The sequence below is a fragment of the Babylonia areolata genome, chromosome 2, assembly GCF_041734735.1.
Source record: "Babylonia areolata isolate BAREFJ2019XMU chromosome 2, ASM4173473v1, whole genome shotgun sequence".
NCBI lineage: Eukaryota > Metazoa > Mollusca > Gastropoda > Neogastropoda > Buccinidae > Babylonia > Babylonia areolata.
The window spans coordinates 37385599-37394050 of record NC_134877.1 but is presented as its reverse complement, the minus strand read 5'-3'; the positions used below and the strand labels follow the sequence as shown (position 1 = coordinate 37394050).

The 8452-nt window shown below is 44.5% G+C and overlaps 1 long non-coding RNA gene across 1 annotated transcript; it reads left to right on the top strand.

Moving 5' to 3' along the window:
* Nucleotides 1-4049: 4049 nt before the first annotated feature.
* Nucleotides 4050-6052, top strand: LOC143279434 (uncharacterized). The gene is made up of 2 exons (XR_013054884.1): nucleotides 4050-4251; nucleotides 5251-6052. It is a non-coding gene; the product is annotated as an uncharacterized LOC143279434 (long non-coding RNA).
* Nucleotides 6053-8452: the final 2400 nt, after the last annotated feature.

Sequence of the window (8452 nt, the reverse complement as noted above, 5' to 3'; positions counted from 1 at the left end):
TCAGCCTTAAGAATCTGTTGAATTATTCACGACACAAAAAAAGCACGGTGCTCTTTTCTAACATTATACATGCAGCGTTCTAGGTAACTTTCCTTTTAACGCTTATCTTGGCTTCAAACTTTGCAATGTTGACAGTCACCTGTTTGTTTATTTCTTCCGTGGTGTTTTTGAAGGAATGATTATTGCGAAGCATTATGGTCATCGAAATGTATAGTTTGCCAAAATCGACGACGATGATGATAATGGTGATTATGACGATGATGACGTGATGATAATGCTAACAGTTTCAGTTTTCAATTTCAATTTCCGGAAACCGTCAAAGCGTGCGGGCTGATTCATACACGCTACGCCACATCTGCTTTCAAAAAGCAGATGCTAAGCCTTCGAATAAATCGAAGGAGTTTGGAGGATGGGGGTGGGGTGGGGTGGGGGCTTCAGAAACGACAAATGATAACAACAACAGTGATAACAGAAGCAAGAAACAACAGTTAAACCAATTTATCATTATTGTCATCATCATTCTGATATCAAATTCTAAGCTTTTTTAGGATTGTTTGTAACTTCTTTCTTACACGCATACCATCACCATCATTATTATTTGCGCTATCATGGTCATTACGCTCCTGTTAGTATCAGCATCAGTAGCTGAAGGAGGCGTCACTGCGTTCGGTCAAATCCATATACGCTACACCACATCTGCCAAGCAGATGCCTGACCACCAGCGTAACCCAACGCGCAAAAATAAATAAATAAATAAATAAGATAAAATAAATAACAAAACGTACACAAAAAAGAAAGAAAAAAGGAAAAATAAATAGATAAATAGATAAATAAATAATAGGTAAATACATACAAACACATGGTTGCCTAGTGGTTTTTCAACTTGATATGAACCACCGAGGCAACCATGTGTTTGTTCTGTATTGTCCGTGTGTTCCGTGTGGCTTGTTCAGGATTAAAGAGGCTATGCCAGTCTTGAATAAAAGCTAATTTGTGTTTGCACATTTCTTCTGTCATTGCTGCTATGTGCACATGTCAAATGATCGGTATAAGAGCAAGCCCGGCGCTTCCTTTTTTGGGGAAGTGTCTGGGTTTGTTCCAATGTACCTTTTATTTATCTGTGTGCTAGCTGAATTGGTAGCGTAAGCAGCATTGGCTTGAAGTTCTGCTACTTGTGTGTGGAGAGTTACCACTCTTTACTATTTGTTATTCATCATAAGTGTAGTCGTTGCTGGAGGTGTTGCTGGTTATGGTAATGACAGAGCCAGTGGCAGCAGTTGTAACAAAGACAGAGGCTGTCATATATGTGATAACTACTTTATAAAAGATATTCTAAATTCGAATAACACAGGAAATATTCCCAGTCAGTTGATGCCAACAGATGATGTATATATGCACACAAAAAAAGATGAGGGACATTTTGTTTATAACTGCTGTTCCAATCTATTATGCTAATTAAATGTTTAATTGCTTATTTACATATGTGTTTGTGTCTTATAAACCCTAAAGTTTCATGACATTAAAATCTATTCTATTCCTAGCAGCGGTAGTAGTAGTAGCAGTAGTGGTGGCGGTGTTGTTGTTGGTGGTGGTCGTCGTCGTAGTAGTAGTAGTGGTTGTGGTAATTGTGGTAGTGGTTGTGGTTGTAGCTGTAGCAGCAACAGCAGATTTGTAACAGGATATAGAGGCCCTTCGTGAGAACCCCCATGTTAGGTTTGGATTGGGATAGTTTTTTAAACATCGGTCTTCGAAGAAACTTCTGTTTTTGAAGAGAAGTCTGCAAGACATGGGTTGTTGTTTTTTTCCTGAGCCGCGCATGGGGATCTCCTGACTTGAAAACAAAACACCGACGGTTTGAATGCCAAGTCTCCACACTGGTATCCCCACTTCAAGGCGTTTGTCCCGACTCCTCCACCCACCCACCCCTCACTCCCGCAGTCACATTCACAGTCGTTTTGTCCAATCCAAGTATCAGCAGTCCACAGGGAGCCATGAAACTACCAAACTGGAACAGACCTTCGCTAGCAGCTTCGAGGTGTGCAGTAGTGCCTGTTCTGATCCAGCACAAGTCGTCTATTGTCAACAATAATTGCTTAGTCGCCGGGCCAGACAGGGTGAGTGTCCCATCTGAATTGGAGAGCATCAAAATGTTCCTCCAGCGACAGCTGCCATGAGTCAGCTGGATGACCCTGAACGTCTTCACACGAACTTGCCAGCGGCTCGGAAATGTTGGAGGGAAATCGGAACCGAGCTCACACACTACGAGCAGGGCAGAAAGAGACTTTGCATGATGATCGACGAGGATTATAAAGAAAAGACCTGGTGCTATGGAGCTCCGTCTTGGTTTCAGGTCTCATGTCGTGGATCAACTCAACGCCTTGTTTCCGTGTATACACTGGTGTCAGCTACAGGGTTCACGAAAAGTTAGGGACCACCTGGGGACTTGTATAGTTTTCTTCTCGGAGGCATGGTGAAATGATGCTGATATTCCGGTAAACAGCGGTGTCAGCAGCCAATGCAATGAGCATCCCTCATCAGAATGCTTTCTTCCACATCAAATCAAATCAAACCAACACTCCCATTGTCTTACACTGCAAAAATACAACTGTTGTTTACATGTCGTTGAATAATTGGAAATTTTGGCTGAAGCCAATTTTCCAAACGCATTTTCAAGCTGTTCATGGTACATTAATGTGATGTGTGCCTGAGCCTGCGTAGTTTTTCTCATTTTCTCTCGATTTTGTTTCCATTTTATTATGAGAACACACCTGCTGGTATTAAGTGATCCTTGACTGTTTGTGAACCCTGTATACCAAAACTAGTGTGCATGCACCTGCTGTTAGAGTCAGGAGAGCTGAGCGACACTATACAGAACATGTCCATGATATAGGTGACACTCCATCCTGTGAGTCATACTATACAGAACATGTCCATGATATAGGTGACTCTCCATCCTGTGGGTTACACTATTCAGAACATGTCCATGATATAGGTGACACTCCGTCCTGTGTGGGTCAAACTATACAGAACATGTCCATGATATAGGTGACACTCCATCCTGTGGGTTACACTATACAGAACATGTCCATGATATAGGTGACACTCCATCCTGTGGGTCACACTATACAGAACATGTCCATGATATAGGTGATACTCCATCCTGTGAGTCACACTATACAGAACATGTCCATGATATAGGTGACACTCTGTCCTGTGAGTCACACTATACAGAACATGTCCATGATATAGGTGACACTCCATCCTGTGAGTCACACTATACAGAACATGTCCATGATATAGGTGACACTCCATCCTGTGGGTCACACTATACAGAACATGTCCATGATATAGGTGACACTCTCATCCTGTGAGTCACACTATACAGAACATGTCCATGATATAGGTGACACTCCATCCTGTGAGTCACACTATACAGAACATGTCCATGATATAGGTGACACTCCATCCTGTGTGGGTCACACTATGCAGAACATGTCCATGATATAGGTGACACTCCATCCTGTGAGTCACACTATCCAGAATATGCCTGTGATATAGGTGACATTCCATCTTGTAGTCTCACTCTTCCTATCTTCTTCTTTATCGCCCGTGGGCTGCAGCTCCCGTGTTCACTCGTATATGCACAAGTGGGCTTTTACGTGTATGACCGTTTTTACCCCGCCATGTAGGCAGCCATACTCCGTTTTCGGGGGTACTCTTCCTGTCTGAGCCCAGCTTAAAGAAAAGTTCTCTGATGACATTCCTGAAACAGAAATCGTTCCATGTGATTGCCTGCAAACATTGTTTGCACGTCAGCTATGGACCCACATGCAGAATTAGCTGTGTTTCCAACTGAAGAGTTTTATGAAGAAGCATGCATAGTTATTGCTCTAGTAAAGTTGGGTGTTTCTGTTTTCTTCATTCACAAAATTACAGTTAATTAAAAACTTTATGACTTCAGTTGTAGTTAATTGTCATTTATGGTCTGTCTCTGGTACTTCTTGGGAACAGGTCCTTTGAAAGTTCTTTTTGGATTCTGTCAAATTGGTTGGTCACGAGATCATCAGGGCATTCCTGCAGGGCACAGTGCAAGGGGGGAGAAGGAGAGGCAGACAGAGGAAGAGATGGGAGGACAACATCCCAGAATGGACGGGCTTGAGGTTGAGCGATACAGTCAGGAGGTCAGAAAACCGAGAGGACTGGAGGATGTTGGTTGCCAGATCACCAACGGTCCACAAGACTACGGGATAGGTGAGGTGAAGGTGAAATTGGTTGGTTTCTGTAATGATAACATCCCTAAGCTGTGTTCATTGCCCAGTCTCGCTCAGGGCTGAATGACAGTTATTTATTTTCTATGTACCTCTTTTGAGTTCTGGTTGTTGGACATGACTGTGATCTCTCTCTCTCTCTCTCTCTCTCTCTCTCTCTCTCTCTCTCTCTCTCTCTCTCTCTCTCTCATAAAGAAATAAGTATGTATGTGTGCACGCGCACTCGCTCACGCGCGTTCATACATATACTTATGGTTGGGTGGGTGAGAAAGAAATACTGAAAGGAGGAAAGAGAGAGACAGATATATATATATATATATATATATATATATATATATATATATATATATATACACATTGAGAGAGAGAGAGACAGAGAGTGAGAGAGAGAGGGGCATAGGAAATGGGGTGGGGATGGGATGGAAGGGGAACGGCAGACGTCAAACATCGTCGCAAAAATCCCCCCCCCCCCTACTCCCCACTCCAACTCCCCCCCCCCCCCCCGCCCCTCCCCCCCCCACCCCCACCCCCCAAAAAAAAACACCCCAGCGCTGTCCGACCGAAGAAGTGTATGAAAGATTTGTCCGCTTCAGCAAAAAAAAAGAGAGGGGGCGAAATCCTACTCACAATTAATTACGGGCCAAAGACAGCTGCCGGTGTCGTGTGTCTCCTTCAGCCTTGTGCTAATGTCGGGACAGATACATCACGAGCCGCCGCTCCACTGGGCACAGGCACAAGCGCGTGCGCCGTCCCACTCCCACCCAGCTCCCCCCGCCCCCCAGCTCCCCACCCCGACCCTCCTCCCACCCGCCTACCCACCCAACCTCCTCCAACACACACCCTCACCCCACCCCCACCTGAAGCCAATAGAGCCAGGGTCGTCGCCGTGCCTGCACACACAAAATACCTGTCAGTCCATTTTTTGACAAGGTTTTTTTGTTTTGTTTTGTTTTGTTTATAATCGATTCTGTTCTGTCGCCAGGCCTCGCTCGGGTTTGGTGTCACCCACAGTCTATGCTCACGGGTAACTCAACGCCAGGAAAAATACGTGAGCTTTTCTTCAGCCTCCGCGCCCTGTTTGCCGAGTCTCCGATTGCCAGCCGCCCCGCTCACCGCTGGGGTAATGGAAGGCTGAAGCCTCAAAACTGAAAAAAAAAAAGAGAATGCCGCGGAACAGACGCGGAGGAGACAGGGCAGCAGGGGTCCAGGGTCGTCCCCCACCCCACTCCTCTTCCCCTTACAGGAACTGACGAGCTTGACATGGTTGTATTAAAAAAAAAATAAAAAGAAAGAAAGAAAAGAGAAGGACACAGTCCATGGTGTGTGACACGCTCCTCATCAGACCTTTCCTCTCAGGGCAGAACAATGCGTGCCACCGTGCCCGTGTTCCGACAACATGGGCGCACAATGCTCACCCTACAGTTACACCCCCTTCAGATTGGGAGGGAGGGGTTGTCTTTTCCTCGAGGGGGGAAGGGATACAACTCTTACCGCACCTTGTTCTCTGTCAAAACTGTGAGGCGACGAGACCTGTGTAGCTAAACATACATCTCAGTGCATGGTGGGAGGAGGTGAGCGGTTTGCAGTGGGTGGGGTGGGGGAGAAGATAAAAGGAAAGGAGGAAGAGTAAAGAAATAAATAAAACTCCCTGCTGTTAAAATATGTAATTATATTTTGGAAATTGCGTCACGTCTCTTCATTGTGGGACATTTTGGGTGGTGTATGGAGAGAACCAGGATTTTGTTGGTGTGGAGCGTGTTGTTTGGGTTGCATAATAAGACACTGTAATCCAGGGTATTTGGTCATCAATATACAACGATGGTGAAAATATAAATAAGACTAGTTGTAACCATGATTCTTGTTCAGCTTTTACAACCGAATTTTAAGAAACGCGTTTTCGGAACAGTTCAACCTTTCATCGCCGATTGCTTTTTTTTTTTTTTTTTTTTTTTTTGCAGTAGCATTTATGATCCAGCTGGTCTCACCCCAAATCATTCAGTGAAATTAGCCTTGCAGTTTTATATTTCTGCCTTTCTCAATTTCTTTCTGGTTATGTCTTCACTCTTTCCCCGGATAGTAGGCCTAGTTATCGTCATCAGCTAATCGGTTCTGATAGCCATAAAATGTCAACGTGACTGTTAAACAATGTGTGCATTATAATTATATTGGATACTAGTATTAATGCATAGACCAAAAATATGTCTATGTGTTCTCACAAATGTGGATTTTCAAAGTACTTGGTTTGCATATGTATGCCTTTGCAGTTTGTTTTTAATCTGTTCTCACAAATGTGGATTTTCAAAGTACTTGGTTTGCGTATGTATGCCTTTGCAGTTTTTTCCTTGTAGATGGATTAGATACATCAGCACAGATCAAATCTAATCAGCCGTTGTTGTCTGCTTCATTCGTCATCACATGCCCACAGACCCAAATGCACGTGCCACTAGTTTTCCTCTGGCGCACATCACTACACCAACACACACACACACACACACACACACACACACACACACACACACACACACACACACACACACACACACACACACACACTCACAGAGAGAAAGAGAGAGAGAGAGAGAGACGAACACGCACACACAAAGAGAGAGAAACATGAACACACACACACACACACACACACACACACACACACACATATATATATATATATATATATATATATAACTCAGCATACACATTTACTAACACGCTTGCATGCACACGCATGCGCGCGCGCGAGCGTGCTCGCACATATGCACACACATAATGTACACATACATTCACATTCACTCAACCGCGCCATTCACACATACATGCACTCAGAGGCTCATGCGTACATGACCACACACACACACACACACACACACACACACACACACACACACACACACTTTCACTTACTCGTACGCGTACGCAGTAATTTCCCCCACCCCCCCTCCCCCTCCTCCCACTCGATTTTTTTCCTTCCCTCGTCTACTATCACTTACAGTGAAAAGACGTTAAACTAAAGAACGAACGAACACACACACACACACACACACACACACACACGCGCGCGCGCGCGCGCGCGCGCGCGCGCGCGCGCACATATGTACACACTCACTCACTCATTCACCCACCATCTCCCACAACACGCACGCCACTTTAGTCCTGGTTGTCGATGCACAATATCTGAGTTCCAAGTAAGGCATGTAGCACTCAATGACTGTGATTGCACGTAATATACACTTTTATGTTGCAGGTCATAAAAGTCCTTCTGTTCTGAAGACTGAAACTGCTCTGCTAGCTTCTGTTTTATTGTACGGCAGCTGTTGTTGTTGTTGTTTTTGCTACTTTTTTACATTCAGAAGTAATATTTGTTATTTTTTAGCATTTCGCTCATATTCACAAAGCAGTACGCTGCAACACAGACTAAAGTGTCTCTGTTTCCTTAGCCTGTAAACAATAAATCTGCAGATAACAAAGTAATGATAGATATGTAAACAAAAACAAACAGATGATTATTAAATGAATAGTTACCAAATAAATATTTATGAACGAAAGTAGTGTGTGTGTTGTGTGTGTGTGTGTGTGTGTGTGTTTCTCTGTGTGTCACTGTCTTTGTCTCTTCTTCTTCTTCTTCTTCTTCTTTTCTACTTTCCACCTTCAAGTTCTGACACCGCCACCTCGACGACACTGTCACGGACGGAACAGCCAAACGACAAAGGGCCGTCCCTCTGACGTCTCAGGGTGCCAGACCCCGGCCATTACTCAGAGCAACGTGTCGGATGATTAGCGAAACTCGATACCACCCCGACTCGGAACGAGACCAATTAGATCAGGCCTGCAGGCGACATGAATCGCACTCCCTTATATACCCCTTCTGTGTGTCACCACCCTCCTTCTCTCACCCACTTCCCTTTACTCACTCATATTCCGCTCACCCTCCACCCCTCCCCTTCACACACACCACACACACACACACACACACACACACACACACACTCACACACACACACACACCCTCCCGCCCCTAATTTCCTGAGGTTTGTTGGGGGACACCTCTTTCTTTCCTGACACCCCTGGCTTTCCCGTTGTTCATGGACCTCAGAACTCAGAACTCATTTCATTGTCGTAAAACCCATCAGAGGAATTAAGGACACTAAAAACTAAAACACAACAAACAAACAAAAAGTAAAAGCAGT